This window comes from Anomaloglossus baeobatrachus, chromosome 9 (assembly GCF_048569485.1).
Source record: "Anomaloglossus baeobatrachus isolate aAnoBae1 chromosome 9, aAnoBae1.hap1, whole genome shotgun sequence".
NCBI lineage: Eukaryota > Metazoa > Chordata > Amphibia > Anura > Aromobatidae > Anomaloglossus > Anomaloglossus baeobatrachus.
In genome coordinates, this window is record NC_134361.1 from 165,904,648 (window position 1) to 165,919,780 (window position 15,133).

General features: G+C 50.2%; 4 non-coding genes and 4 pseudogenes across 4 annotated transcripts; all 8 read right to left on the minus strand.

Moving 5' to 3' along the window:
- Window positions 1–694: 694 nt before the first annotated feature.
- Window positions 695–900, minus strand: LOC142252971 (U2 spliceosomal RNA; annotated as a pseudogene).
- Window positions 901–6,343: 5,443 nt separating this feature from the next.
- Window positions 6,344–6,433, minus strand: LOC142253610 (U2 spliceosomal RNA; annotated as a pseudogene).
- Window positions 6,434–7,821: 1,388 nt separating this feature from the next.
- On the minus strand, window positions 7,822–8,024 carry LOC142253487 (U2 spliceosomal RNA; annotated as a pseudogene).
- Window positions 8,025–8,088: 64 nt separating this feature from the next.
- LOC142253762 (U2 spliceosomal RNA) lies at window positions 8,089–8,228 on the minus strand (annotated as a pseudogene).
- Window positions 8,229–9,616: 1,388 nt separating this feature from the next.
- Window positions 9,617–9,807, minus strand: LOC142252763 (U2 spliceosomal RNA). Its single transcript, XR_012726130.1, has one exon. It is a non-coding gene; the product is annotated as a U2 spliceosomal RNA (small nuclear RNA).
- Window positions 9,808–11,195: 1,388 nt separating this feature from the next.
- LOC142252764 (U2 spliceosomal RNA) lies at window positions 11,196–11,386 on the minus strand. Its single transcript, XR_012726131.1, has one exon. It is a non-coding gene; the product is annotated as a U2 spliceosomal RNA (small nuclear RNA).
- Window positions 11,387–12,774: 1,388 nt separating this feature from the next.
- Window positions 12,775–12,965, minus strand: LOC142252880 (U2 spliceosomal RNA). Its single transcript, XR_012726244.1, has one exon. It is a non-coding gene; the product is annotated as a U2 spliceosomal RNA (small nuclear RNA).
- A 1,388-nt stretch (window positions 12,966–14,353) lies between these two features.
- On the minus strand, window positions 14,354–14,544 carry LOC142252765 (U2 spliceosomal RNA). The gene has a single exon (XR_012726132.1). It is a non-coding gene; the product is annotated as a U2 spliceosomal RNA (small nuclear RNA).
- Window positions 14,545–15,133: the final 589 nt, after the last annotated feature.

The window sequence follows — 15,133 nt, forward strand, 5'->3', positions numbered from 1 at the left end:
TTACAGTTTTTCTATTCCCAATTAGCCGTTTAAGTGTACTTATTGAAAGTAGTAATTCTTTCATAGGCCGCCCTTTCTTAGTATTTGACGTTCCTTATATTGCGGTATGAGGCTTTGCAGCAGGTTGCAAACATTCATCACCCATGACTGTCCCCAATTGAGCTCAGAAGCTCAATGTCTATCATGACCTCTCTTTTAGAATGTCCAAGAGCAAGCAAACTATTCCTCCAGGAGAGGGCGCCAACAGACTACTAAAGAGATCATCATTACTCAAAGAAAACCCCAAAAACCAATGCATGATAGGAATAAACAGGTAACTTTCTTTGGAGTGGAAGCGGAGAGATCGCACCAGATGCCAATTCTAGATCTTATCACACCTGTGGTCACTGCAGCAGCAGGTGAATCCACTTTGTCCAAAAGGGATCTATTCCATTCAATTGCAAATGATCTAGATAAGACAGAGAACTGCAGCACGGGACATAGCCGAGTTGGTCAGGTTGAGTGGTGATGAGTTTGCTATTTGGATGAATAAAGAAAGTCAAAAGTGTGAAAGATAAAAAACAAAAGGAGGAAGTGTGAAAAGTGAATGGGCCAAATTGAGGTGCATATGAAGACGTATGCTTTCTTCCAATTCATTAAACCGGGCTAATATGAATCAGGTGAATTGAGTTCTGCTTTTGGAAACTGGGTTAAGAAGGGGTGCACCGTTCCTGGAGGTACTGCAATACCAGGTCAATGCGTGGAGTGGACAGAGCAAGCTCTTTTTCCATCTCCCTGTTCTAAAAATCCATTTAATATATGGTCCCCAGATAGGGGACGTATCAGATATTAAACTGATAAGAACAGATTTTTTTGATTTAACAGCATCTTTATTATCATGCACTACTCACAAAAAGGTAACAAACCGTGTACAGTGCCGCAGCCCCGTACACACAGAAATATACAATCCTTCTTACATAGCCATAGAGTACGACGCACTAAACTATACATCACGCTCCTATGCTTATCCATAACACTCAAGCTGAAAGAAAAAGTTAGACAATAAATAACGACGAACCGGCGATTGGGGGATGGGGGTAGGGGAAAAGGGGGATAGGGTGGGGAAATCACAGGCCCGAAGCTTTATTGAAAGACGCACATAACGGGAAAAGGAGGGAGGGGGCATGGAAGAGGCCTAAACCTCCTCCTCGGCGCTGTCGTCCGGACTGTCCATGATGGAATAGTCTCTGAGCAGGTTGTGGATCAGCCTGCGGCAATCCTGGATAGACATCCTCTCCCTCTTCAAGATGAGCCGGTTCCTGGCGACCCAAATAGCGTCCTTAAAGCAGTTCATAAGGCGCCAAGCCTCCTGGATGGCTCCAACGGTGTGAGTCCCAGGGAAGAGTCCATAAAGTACGGAATGGTACGATAGGCTCCCTCTGGGGACGGAGTTCCTCAGGTCATCCTCCAGGGCAACCAACAGGCGCTGTGCGAAACGGCAGTCCCAAAAGGCGTGCAGCGATGTTTCCTCCACGAAGGGGCACCTTGGGCAGTACCGGGTTTTGCACAGGTTCCGGGCGTGCATGAATGACCGGACGGGCAGTCCGCCCTGTATCGCCATCCATGACAAGTCCTTGTGCCCGTTGGTCAATCCAGCCGATGACACGTTTGTCCAAACAGTCTCCAGTGTGTCGTGATGAAGTCCTGGAATGTTCTCCATTTCGTCCTTGGCTCTGATGAGTTTGTGGATAGTCTTTGGCTTCCACAAATCAGGCTTGAGTCCCTCCAGTTGGTGTTCCCTCACAAACCGAACCACGTCTCCGTAGAACCATGGCGCCGTCCAGTTGTAGGGGACGGAGCTGTCCCACTTGTCCCAGCCTAACCGTCTCCAAAGGGGGAGCAGGAAGAAGCGAGACATGGACCCACCCGCAGAACCTCTCTTGACTCGCAGAGTTCGGCGAACGCAGTCACATACGAAGGAGGATCGCAGGAGGGTGGGGATATCGGGTACGCCCTTCCCACCCTTGCGAGGATCCTTGTACATGATGCTCCGCTTTACTCTGTCCATCTTGGATCCCCAGACAAAACGAAACACCGTCCTGGTAATGGCCCTGCACACGGTGGCAAGGGGGGGCCAGGCCTGGGCCGTGTACTGCAGCACGGGCAGTACCTCGTTACGCAGGACCAGTGCTTTGCCCTCACAGGTGAGGCGTCTGAGGCTCCACAGACCGATCCGTTGGGTGATCTTGGTCAAGCGTTCCTCCCAGGACTTGAGGGCTGCTCCTTCCTTCCCGAACCAGACTCCAAGAACCTTGATGAAATCCGGCTGGATGCTGAAAGGGAAGGGGGCGGAAGAGGCCGGCTGCCAGTCCCCGAAGAGCATGGCTTCCGACTTCCCACAGTTGACTTTGGCTCCCGAAGCCCGTCCGAAGGTCTCACAGGTCTGGACGAGGGTGTCGACTGAGCGCCGGTCCGCGCAGAAGACGGTCACGTCGTCCATGTAGAGCGAGCACTTGACCTCGAAGCGTTCTGGTCCTGGTGCGGTGATCCCTCTGATCTCTCCATTCCGCCGGATAGCCTCTGCAAAGAGTTCTATAACACAAACAAAAAGAAGAGGTGACAGAGGACAGCCTTGTCTGACCCCTGAGAGGACCGGGAAGGGGTCAGTCTTCCAGCCGTTTACCAACACCGAGCTGTGAATATCAAAATACATTAGTTGGACATACAAACAAAACATGTTACCCAAACCTAACCTGTGCAGAGCTTTGCCCAGGAACTCATGGGAAACACGGTCGAAGGCCTTTTCCTGATCCAACGAGATCAGGGCTGCGTGCACCCGGCGGGCTTTGATGTACTCGACCGTGTCCCGCATGAGAGCCAGGCTGTCTGCGATGCGGCGTCCGGGGATGCCGCAGGTCTGATCCGGGTGGATGATCCGTCCGATAACCGTCTTCAGTCTCGTTGCCATCGTCTTGGCCAGGATCTTGTAGTCGACATTCAGAAGGGTGATGGGACGCCAATTCTTCAGGTCGCACCTCTCTCCTTTACGCTTGTACAGGATCGTGACCATTCCTTCCCTCAGAGATGGAGGCATTCTGCCCTCCACCACCATCTCCTCATACAGCCCTAACAGGTCCGGACAGATTAGGTCTCCCAGCGCTACATAGAGCTCTGCTGGGAGGCCGTCACTGCCCGGTGTCCTGCCAGAACTAAAGGATTTGGCGGCCGAGAGCAGCTCGTCCACCGTCAGAGGAACGTCCATGGCCGCCGCGTCTGAAGGGTCAAGATGGTTAGTGATACCTGACAGGAACTTATCGGCGGCCTCGGGGTCAGTAGTCTTGCGGGCGTAGAGTTCGCTGTAGAAGTCGCTGACGACCTTCATCACATTCTCTTTCCCGCGTCGTATGCTTCCACTCTCGTCTCGTAGTTCATTCATGGGCGTGTGACCGGCGTGGAGTTTCCTGAAAAAGAACGAGTTACATTTCTCACCCTTCTCCAGGTTCTCCACTTTGGAACGGAAGACAATTCGCTCGGACTCCTCCTTGAAGTGCCTTTTCAGGCTCCTCTTAGTCTCCTCCAGCTCCTCTCTCACGTCCCAGCCGCATCGAAGAAGGTCCTGCAGGGAACGCAGCTCACGCTGGAGTCTCCTGAAGTCCCTCCTCTTCAGACACGCCTGTTGTTGACTCTTTGCCTGAAAGAAGAAACGGAACTCGAGTTTAACGTATTCCCACCAGTCAGAAACAGACTGGAAGCCCGCCTTGTAGGCCCGCCACGTGGAGTAGGCAGCTCTAAGCTCCTCCAGAATCTCACCCTTTTCCAGCAGAGAGCAGTTCAGCTTCCAGGAGCCCGGGCCAATGGGGAAGCCATGGCCCAGCACACCTTGAAAGTGAATGGCTCTGTGGTCAGAGAAGAAGCAGGGGACCATCGAGTGCCCACTCCGCCCAACCGCCCGAGAGGTAAACACAAAGTCAATCCTGGAACGCAGCGAGCCATCGGATCGGCACCATGAATAGTTCACGGATCCGTGTCCGATGGAGCCAACAACGTCCACAAGAGAGGCTTCGGTCACCATCTCAATGAGCAGTTTGGATGTGACGTCCAACTTGGCAGCCGTTCCAGAACTGCGTCCATCCTCCTCAATCGGGCAGTTGAAATCCCCGGCCATCACTACCGTCCTGGCGGTAGCGAGCTGAGGGCGCAGGGCTTGGAGGAGCTCCAGTCGATCGCTCTTCACAGGAGAAGCATACACATTGATGAACCTGACAGGTTCTCCCGCCCAGGTGCCATCCACGAGCAGTAACCTGCCGCAGACGATTTCCTGAACAGAGTCCAATGTGAAGGCGCTTCCCCTGATCAGCACGGCGACCCCCGCGGACCTACAGTCGCCCCCGCCAGACCAGTAGGATGGGCCATGGGTCCACTCCCTGGCCAGATGGTTGAAGGACCTAGAGGAGGGAAGGGAGCATTCCTGCAGGAAAAATACATCACTAGACTGAGTGTTAAGGAACGCAAAAATTGTCTGACGTCGGAACTTGTCTCTGATGCTCCTAACATTAATGGAAAAGATGTTAATGTTAGCAGTCATTGGAGGAAAGAGAAAGTTAGAGCAGGCGGTGTGCCTTAGTTACCACTCCGGTCGGGCGGTTCTTCCTCTTTGGCACCTGCTGGTAAGGGTATCTCCAGCAGACCCTCTTCTTCTAGCTGATCGAGCAGGGATGGTGCCTCAGTGGCTTCCGACTCCTCCATTTCTTCTTCGGCCACAAGGGACTCCACCATCTGCTCCAACACGTCCGGTTCTGGGAGGAGGCCATCCTCCTCTTCCTGGGGTGGATTGGGGTCCACAATGAACAGCTTGGAAGGTTCTGCGACAGGACTATCTTCCACCTTCCTTTTCCTTTGGCCTGTACCTGAGGAGACAAGAGCTGGAAAATCCTCCTCGGTGAAAAGTGCAAGAGTGCTGAGGCCCTCTGCTCTCATGGTCTGGGGAGGGAGAGTGGGCTTTGGGGGGGGGGTGAGGAGACCAACTGAGGAGTAGGGAAATGAGGTGGAGGTAGTGGAATCCTCAGTAGGGTTGGCCGGGGGGGGAGGGGTTTGGACAGGGGTGACAGGGGGGGGGACCAGGGAGGGGGCAACAGTTTTCTTACCCTTCTTTTCCCTGGACTCCGTGGCTGCTGGGGCATCGGCTGGAGCCACGGTCGCTGGGTTCTTGGCCGCCTTGTCCTTGGCCTCTGTGGCCTTGGTCGTAGCTGCCTTGGTCGACGAAGCTGTGACTACCCGATACTGGGTCGCCGCGGCAACCCTTGCCCAGGATTTCTCCCGCTGTGGGCAGTCCTTGTAAAGGTGGTCCGCCTGTCCACATAGGTTGCAAGTCTTCTTCTTTGGGCAGTCCTTGGAGCTGTGTCCTGTCACCCGGCAAACCCTGCAGGCGTCCTCCTTGCAGGTCTTCATCGAATGCCCTTTCCTGCCACATTTCCTGCAGTTGTGTGGCATGTCCGGGTAGTAGATGAGACCAAAGGAGTTTCCCAGAGAGAATGTCGGGGGCAGGTGCTGGAGACCATCCTCGGATGCTGGTTCCCTGTAGAGTCGAACGGTTACTGACCACTTACCCGTCCAGAATCCGTTGCCGTTAAGGATGTGGGATGGCTCCCTCACCACTGTGCAGAGACGTCCCAGGAACGTGGAGATGTCTCTTCCTGGGGTGTGCGGGTTCCGCATGGAGACCGTGATCCTCTTCTCATCCCTCTGTATAGGACAGGATCCTAAAAAAGAATGAAAAGGGGAGTCCGGCATCGCTGCGTTCATCGCCTCCCAGTATCTCCTGCAGGCATTCACCGTGGCAAAGGTTACCAGAAAAATGCCAGTCATGAAGGTCTGGACACTCAGGGTTTCCGCCCTGGAGAAGCCCTGATCCAGAATCATCTTCTTGCAGAACACGTCGCTGGACATGTCCGGCAACCTACCATCCACCGCCTTCAGCTTCAGGGCGACCGTCTGCCGCATCCAAGGCTCCAGGGTTGGAGCCTTTTCAGGCGGCGTCCGGGCTCCCTCCGGCTGGCTGGCGTCGGAGGTAGGGGCCTCTTGGGCCGAAGAAGCCTCTGGATGAGCCTTCCTGGAGGTCCCTGGGTCCTGAGCCTTCTTGGCTGCCTTCTCTGGCTTGCTTGCCATGGCTGGTTCCTGCTTGAGTTCCCGGAGCTGGATCTTGGATTCTTCTCCGGGTGTCTTCTCCCGCTGTGTTCCTCCTCGAAGTTCCTCTGGTCTCCCCAAGTCTTCTCCGAGCCTTCGTCTTCTTGCTTCTTTCTGCCAAGCTCTTCTTCCGTCCGATCTCCCTCTTCCGGTCTCGGCTGGGCTTCGGAGCTCGTCTCCCTGATCGTATCTCGTCAAGTGTAGCTAGCTCAGTTTGTTCTGATAAGAACAGATACTACACTTGATCTTAGCCAAAAGGCCGAGAAGCGATAACCAGAATTGGTTTGGGCCTCGAGTGGCACCCTGGCCTATGCCGGACACATCTTAGGGAGAGAGAGCGAGAGGGAGACAAACCCACGCCTACAGAAGACATTTTGTCACCCAAGCCAACCCTTGAAAAGGCTGCTTTGCAGAGCAAAAACAAGAAGAATGGTGCGTTTTGCAGCCGCCGCCCCCCACTGCAATGAATCTGAATAACTCCTCCTTTAGGGCGCAAGCAACTCCCCTCCCCCTTGCAGTCTTTCCAATTCACGATACAAAAAGACGGACAGGACAGGTTGCCTGACTTTCCGTCACTGCCACCCTTTGCCATCCTTACCCGTAGAAAGCCCTTTCATCATCCCCAAACCCTAATCTTTTCCCTTTCCTTCCCAGCCCTCAAACCCTGCCCTCTGTACCCTTCTCACCACCCGCATCCCTTCTCCTGTCATCCCCCTACCACCCGGGAAAAAAAGAGCTTGCCCCCTCCTTACACTAGCCCACCCTCCCACCCAAAGAACAACTTCTGCTGCGCAGCTTGTTTTCTAGGCAGCAGCGCTATTGTGATGTCAGCGGGGGCATTGTGACAAGCCGCCAGTGTTCCGTCTCTTCATGTTGTGCACAGTTCAAACGGAAAATACATCAACAGGCAGACTACAGAAAAACTTACTATCAAAGGTTAGAGGGGGGCTTTCTCAGAGGGCTTTTTACAGTTTTTCTATTCCCAATTAGCCGTTTAAGTGTACTTATTGAAAGTAGTAATTCTTTCATAGGCCGCCCTTTCTTAGTATTTGACGTTCCTTATATTGCGGTATGAGGCTTTGCAGCAGGTTGCAAACATTCATCACCCATGACTGTCCCCAATTGAGCTCAGAAGCTCAATGTCTATCATGACCTCTCTTTTAGAATGTCCAAGAGCAAGCAAACTATTCCTCCAGGAGAGGGCGCCAACAGACTACTAAAGAGATCATCATTACTCAAAGAAAACCCCAAAAACCAATGCATGATAGGAATAAACAGGTAACTTTCTTTGGAGTGGAAGCGGAGAGATCGCACCAGATGCCAATTCTAGATCTTATCACACCTGTGGTCACTGCAGCAGCAGGTGAATCCACTTTGTCCAAAAGGGATCTATTCCATTCAATTGCAAATGATCTAGATAAGACAGAGAACTGCAGCACGGGACATAGCCGAGTTGGTCAGGTTGAGTGGTGATGAGTTTGCTATTTGGATGAATAAAGAAAGTCAAAAGTGTGAAAGATAAAAAACAAAAGGAGGAAGTGTGAAAAGTGAATGGGCCAAATTGAGGTGCATATGAAGACGTATGCTTTCTTCCAATTCATTAAACCGGGCTAATATGAATCAGGTGAATTGAGTTCTGCTTTTGGAAACTGGGTTAAGAAGGGGTGCACCGGTCCTGGAGGTACTGCAATACCAGGTCAATGCGTGGAGTGGACAGAGCAAGCTCTTTTTCCATCTCCCTGTTCTAAAAATCCATTTAATATATGGTCCCCAGATAGGGGACGTATCAGATATTAAACTGATAAGAACAGATTTTTTTTTTTTTTTTTTTTGATTACATCCGCAAATTTCAGAAAACGGACATCGGCCACCACACAAAAGCGCAGTGCCGCAGGTGATCGCCTCCCGAGCCCAGGAACCACCAGCCATAAGGGGACGTAAGCACCAAAAGGCGCAACAATCCCCGAGGCCGGCGGTCGTGCAAGCCCGGGCCCCTCCCAGCCAAGACCAAGGCAAACCCAATGAAGGGACTACACTTGATCTTAGCCAAAAGGCCGAGAAGCGATAACCAGAATTGGTTTGGGCCTCGAGTGGCACCCTGGCCTATGCCGGACACATCTTAGGGAGAGAGAGCGAGAGGGAGACAAACCCACGCCTACAGAAGACATTTTGTCACCCAAGCCAACCCTTGAAAAGGCTGCTTTGCAGAGCAAAAACAAGAAGAATGGTGCGTTTTGCAGCCGCCGCCCCCCACTGCAATGAATCTGAATAACTCCTCCTTTAGGGCGCAAGCAACTCCCCTCCCCCTTGCAGTCTTTCCAATTCACGATACAAAAAGACGGACAGGACAGGTTGCCTGACTTTCCGTCACTGCCACCCTTTGCCATCCTTACCCGTAGAAAGCCCTTTCATCATCCCCAAACCCTAATCTTTTCCCTTTCCTTCCCAGCCCCCAAACCCTGCCCTCTGTACCCTTCTCACCACCCGCATCCCTTCTCCTGTCATCCCCCTACCACCCGGGAAAAAAAGAGCTTGCCCCCTCCTTACACTAGCCCACCCTCCCACCCAAAGAACAACTTCTGCTGCGCAGCTTGTTTTCTAGGCAGCAGCGCTATTGTGATGTCAGCGGGGGCATTGTGACAAGCCGCCAGTGTTCCGTCTCTTCATGTTGTGCACAGTTCAAACGGAAAATACATCAACAGGCAGACTACAGAAAAACTTACTATCAAAGGTTAGAGGGGGGCTTTCTCAGAGGGCTTTTTACAGTTTTTCTATTCCCAATTAGCCGTTTAAGTGTACTTATTGAAAGTAGTAATTCTTTCATAGGCCGCCCTTTCTTAGTATTTGACGTTCCTTATATTGCGGTATGAGGCTTTGCAGCAGGTTGCAAACATTCATCACCCATGACTGTCCCCAATTGAGCTCAGAAGCTCAATGTCTATCATGACCTCTCTTTTAGAATGTCCAAGAGCAAGCAAACTATTCCTCCAGGAGAGGGCGCCAACAGACTACTAAAGAGATCATCATTACTCAAAGAAAACCCCAAAAACCAATGCATGATAGGAATAAACAGGTAATTTTCTTTGGAGTGGAAGCGGAGAGATCGCACCAGATGCCAATTCTAGATCTTATCACACCTGTGGTCACTGCAGCAGCAGGTGAATCCACTTTGTCCAAAAGGGATCTATTCCATTCAATTGCAAATGATCTAGATAAGACAGAGAACTGCAGCACGGGACATAGCCGAGTTGGTCAGGTTGAGTGGTGATGAGTTTGCTATTTGGATGAATAAAGAAAGTCAAAAGTGTGAAAGATAAAAAACAAAAGGAGGAAGTGTGAAAAGTGAATGGGCCAAATTGAGGTGCATATGAAGACGTATGCTTTCTTCCAATTCATTAAACCGGGCTAATATGAATCAGGTGAATTGAGTTCTGCTTTTGGAAACTGGGTTAAGAAGGGGTGCACCGGTCCTGGAGGTACTGCAATACCAGGTCAATGCGTGGAGTGGACAGAGCAAGCTCTTTTTCCATCTCCCTGTTCTAAAAATCCATTTAATATATGGTCCCCAGATAGGGGACGTATCAGATATTAAACTGATAAGAACAGATACTACACTTGATCTTAGCCAAAAGGCCGAGAAGCGATAACCAGAATTGGTTTGGGCCTCGAGTGGCACCCTGGCCTATGCCGGACACATCTTAGGGAGAGAGAGCGAGAGGGAGACAAACCCACGCCTACAGAAGACATTTTGTCACCCAAGCCAACCCTTGAAAAGGCTGCTTTGCAGAGCAAAAACAAGAAGAATGGTGCGTTTTGCAGCCGCCGCCCCCCACTGCAATGAATCTGAATAACTCCTCCTTTAGGGCGCAAGCAACTCCCCTCCCCCTTGCAGTCTTTCCAATTCACGATACAAAAAGACGGACAGGACAGGTTGCCTGACTTTCCGTCACTGCCACCCTTTGCCATCCTTACCCGTAGAAAGCCCTTTCATCATCCCCAAACCCTAATCTTTTCCCTTTCCTTCCCAGCCCCCAAACCCTGCCCTCTGTACCCTTCTCACCACCCGCATCCCTTCTCCTGTCATCCCCCTACCACCCGGGAAAAAAAGAGCTTGCCCCCTCCTTACACTAGCCCACCCTCCCACCCAAAGAACAACTTCTGCTGCGCAGCTTGTTTTCTAGGCAGCAGCGCTATTGTGATGTCAGCGGGGGCATTGTGACAAGCCGCCAGTGTTCCGTCTCTTCATATTGTGCACAGTTCAAACGGAAAATACATCAACAGGCAGACTACAGAAAAACTTACTATCAAAGGTTAGAGGGGGGCTTTCTCAGAGGGCTTTTTACAGTTTTTCTATTCCCAATTAGCCGTTTAAGTGTACTTATTGAAAGTAGTAATTCTTTCATAGGCCGCCCTTTCTTAGTATTTGACGTTCCTTATATTGCGGTATGAGGCTTTGCAGCAGGTTGCAAACATTCATCACCCATGACTGTCCCCAATTGAGCTCAGAAGCTCAATGTCTATCATGACCTCTCTTTTAGAATGTCCAAGAGCAAGCAAACTATTCCTCCAGGAGAGGGCGCCAACAGACTACTAAAGAGATCATCATTACTCAAAGAAAACCCCAAAAACCAATGCATGATAGGAATAAACAGGTAACTTTCTTTGGAGTGGAAGCGGAGAGATCGCACCAGATGCCAATTCTAGATCTTATCACACCTGTGGTCACTGCAGCAGCAGGTGAATCCACTTTGTCCAAAAGGGATCTATTCCATTCAATTGCAAATGATCTAGATAAGACAGAGAACTGCAGCACGGGACATAGCCGAGTTGGTCAGGTTGAGTGGTGATGAGTTTGCTATTTGGATGAATAAAGAAAGTCAAAAGTGTGAAAGATAAAAAACAAAAGGAGGAAGTGTGAAAAGTGAATGGGCCAAATTGAGGTGCATATGAAGACGTATGCTTTCTTCCAATTCATTAAACCGGGCTAATATGAATCAGGTGAATTGAGTTCTGCTTTTGGAAACTGGGTTAAGAAGGGGTGCACCGGTCCTGGAGGTACTGCAATACCAGGTCAATGCGTGGAGTGGACAGAGCAAGCTCTTTTTCCATCTCCCTGTTCTAAAAATCCATTTAATATATGGTCCCCAGATAGGGGACGTATCAGATATTAAACTGATAAGAACAGATACTACACTTGATCTTAGCCAAAAGGCCGAGAAGCGATAACCAGAATTGGTTTGGGCCTCGAGTGGCACCCTGGCCTATGCCGGACACATCTTAGGGAGAGAGAGCGAGAGGGAGACAAACCCACGCCTACAGAAGACATTTTGTCACCCAAGCCAACCCTTGAAAAGGCTGCTTTGCAGAGCAAAAACAAGAAGAATGGTGCGTTTTGCAGCCGCCGCCCCCCACTGCAATGAATCTGAATAACTCCTCCTTTAGGGCGCAAGCAACTCCCCTCCCCCTTGCAGTCTTTCCAATTCACGATACAAAAAGACGGACAGGACAGGTTGCCTGACTTTCCGTCACTGCCACCCTTTGCCATCCTTACCCGTAGAAAGCCCTTTCATCATCCCCAAACCCTAATCTTTTCCCTTTCCTTCCCAGCCCCCAAACCCTGCCCTCTGTACCCTTCTCACCACCCGCATCCCTTCTCCTGTCATCCCCCTACCACCCGGGAAAAAAAGAGCTTGCCCCCTCCTTACACTAGCCCACCCTCCCACCCAAAGAACAACTTCTGCTGCGCAGCTTGTTTTCTAGGCAGCAGCGCTATTGTGATGTCAGCGGGGGCATTGTGACAAGCCGCCAGTGTTCCGTCTCTTCATGTTGTGCACAGTTCAAACGGAAAATACATCAACAGGCAGACTACAGAAAAACTTACTATCAAAGGTTAGAGGGGGGCTTTCTCAGAGGGCTTTTTACAGTTTTTCTATTCCCAATTAGCCGTTTAAGTGTACTTATTGAAAGTAGTAATTCTTTCATAGGCCGCCCTTTCTTAGTATTTGACGTTCCTTATATTGCGGTATGAGGCTTTGCAGCAGGTTGCAAACATTCATCACCCATGACTGTCCCCAATTGAGCTCAGAAGCTCAATGTCTATCATGACCTCTCTTTTAGAATGTCCAAGAGCAAGCAAACTATTCCTCCAGGAGAGGGCGCCAACAGACTACTAAAGAGATCATCATTACTCAAAGAAAACCCCAAAAACCAATGCATGATAGAAATAAACAGGTAACTTTCTTTGGAGTGGAAGCGGAGAGATCGCACCAGATGCCAATTCTAGATCTTATCACACCTGTGGTCACTGCAGCAGCAGGTGAATCCACTTTGTCCAAAAGGGATCTATTCCATTCAATTGCAAATGATCTAGATAAGACAGAGAACTGCAGCACGGGACATAGCCGAGTTGGTCAGGTTGAGTGGTGATGAGTTTGCTATTTGGATGAATAAAGAAAGTCAAAAGTGTGAAAGATAAAAAACAAAAGGAGGAAGTGTGAAAAGTGAATGGGCCAAATTGAGGTGCATATGAAGACGTATGCTTTCTTCCAATTCATTAAACCGGGCTAATATGAATCAGGTGAATTGAGTTCTGCTTTTGGAAACTGGGTTAAGAAGGGGTGCACCGGTCCTGGAGGTACTGCAATACCAGGTCAATGCGTGGAGTGGACAGAGCAAGCTCTTTTTCCATCTCCCTGTTCTAAAATTCCATTTAATATATGGTCCCCAGATAGGGGACGTATCAGATATTAAACTGATAAGAACAGATACTACACTTGATCTTAGCCAAAAGGCCGAGAAGCGATAACCAGAATTGGTTTGGGCCTCGAGTGGCACCCTGGCCTATGCCGGACACATCTTAGGGAGAGAGAGCGAGAGGGAGACAAACCCACGCCTACAGAAGACATTTTGTCACCCAAGCCAACCCTTGAAAAGGCTGCTTTGCAGAGCAAAAACAAGAAGAATGGTGCGTTTTGCAGCCGCCGCCCCCCACTGCAATGAATCTGAATAACTCCTCCTTTAGGGCGCAAGCAACTCCCCTCCCCCTTGCAGTCTTTCCAATTCACGATACAAAAAGACGGACAGGACAGGTTGCCTGACTTTCCGTCACTGCCACCCTTTGCCATCCTTACCCGTAGAAAGCCCTTTCATCATCCCCAAACCCTAATCTTTTCCCTTTCCTTCCCAGCCCCCAAACCCTGCCCTCTGTACCCTTCTCACCACCCGCATCCCTTCTCCTGTCATCCCCCTACCACCCGGGAAAAAAAGAGCTTGCCCCCTCCTTACACTAGCCCACCCTCCCACCCAAAGAACAACTTCTGCTGCGCAGCTTGTTTTCTAGGCAGCAGCGCTATTGTGATGTCAGCGGGGGCATTGTGACAAGCCGCCAGTGTTCCGTCTCTTCATGTTGTGCACAGTTCAAACGGAAAATACATCAACAGGCAGACTACAGAAAAACTTACTATCAAAGGTTAGAGGGGGGCTTTCTCAGAGGGCTTTTTACAGTTTTTCTATTCCCAATTAGCCGTTTAAGTGTACTTATTGAAAGTAGTAATTCTTTCATAGGCCGCCCTTTCTTAGTATTTGACGTTCCTTATATTGCGGTATGAGGCTTTGCAGCAGGTTGCAAACATTCATCACCCATGACTGTCCCCAATTGAGCTCAGAAGCTCAATGTCTATCATGACCTCTCTTTTAGAATGTCCAAGAGCAAGCAAACTATTCCTCCAGGAGAGGGCGCCAACAGACTACTAAAGAGATCATCATTACTCAAAGAAAACCCCAAAAACCAATGCATGATAGGAATAAACAGGTAACTTTCTTTGGAGTGGAAGCGGAGAGATCGCACCAGATGCCAATTCTAGATCTTATCACACCTGTGGTCACTGCAGCAGCAGGTGAATCCACTTTGTCCAAAAGGGATCTATTCCATTCAATTGCAAATGATCTAGATAAGACAGAGAACTGCAGCACGGGACATAGCCGAGTTGGTCAGGTTGAGTGGTGATGAGTTTGCTATTTGGATGAATAAAGAAAGTCAAAAGTGTGAAAGATAAAAAACAAAAGGAGGAAGTGTGAAAAGTGAATGGGCCAAATTGAGGTGCATATGAAGACGTATGCTTTCTTCCAATTCATTAAACCGAGCTAATATGAATCAGGTGAATTGAGTTCTGCTTTTGGAAACTGGGTTAAGAAGGGGTGCACCGGTCCTGGAGGTACTGCAATACCAGGTCAATGCGTGGAGTGGACAGAGCAAGCTCTTTTTCCATCTCCCTGTTCTAAAAATCCATTTAATATATGGTCCCCAGATAGGGGACGTATCAGATATTAAACTGATAAGAACAGATACTACACTTGATCTTAGCCAAAAGGCCGAGAAGCGATAACCAGAATTGGTTTGGGCCTCGAGTGGCACCCTGGCCTATGCCGGACACATCTTAGGGAGAGAGAGCGAGAGGGAGACAAACCCACGCCTACAGAAGACATTTTGTCACCCAAGCCAACCCTTGAAAAGGCTGCTTTGCAGAGCAAAAACAAGAAGAATGGTGCGTTTTGCAGCCGCCGCCCCCCACTGCAATGAATCTGAATAACTCCTCCTTTAGGGCGCAAGCAACTCCCCTCCCCCTTGCAGTCTTTCCAATTCACGATACAAAAAGACGGACAGGACAGGTTGCCTGACTTTCCGTCACTGCCACCCTTTGCCATCCTTACCCGTAGAAAGCCCTTTCATCATCCCCAAACCCTAATCTTTTCCCTTTCCTTCCCAGCCCCCAAACCCTGCCCTCTGTACCCTTCTCACCACCCGCATCCCTTCTCCTGTCATCCCCCTACCACCCGGGAAAAAAAGAGCTTGCCCCCTCCTTACACTAGCCCACCCTCCCACCCAAAGAACAACTTCTGCTGCGCAGCTTGTTTTCTAGGCAGCAGCGCTATTGTGATGTCAGCGGGGGCATTGTGACAAGCCGCCAGTGTT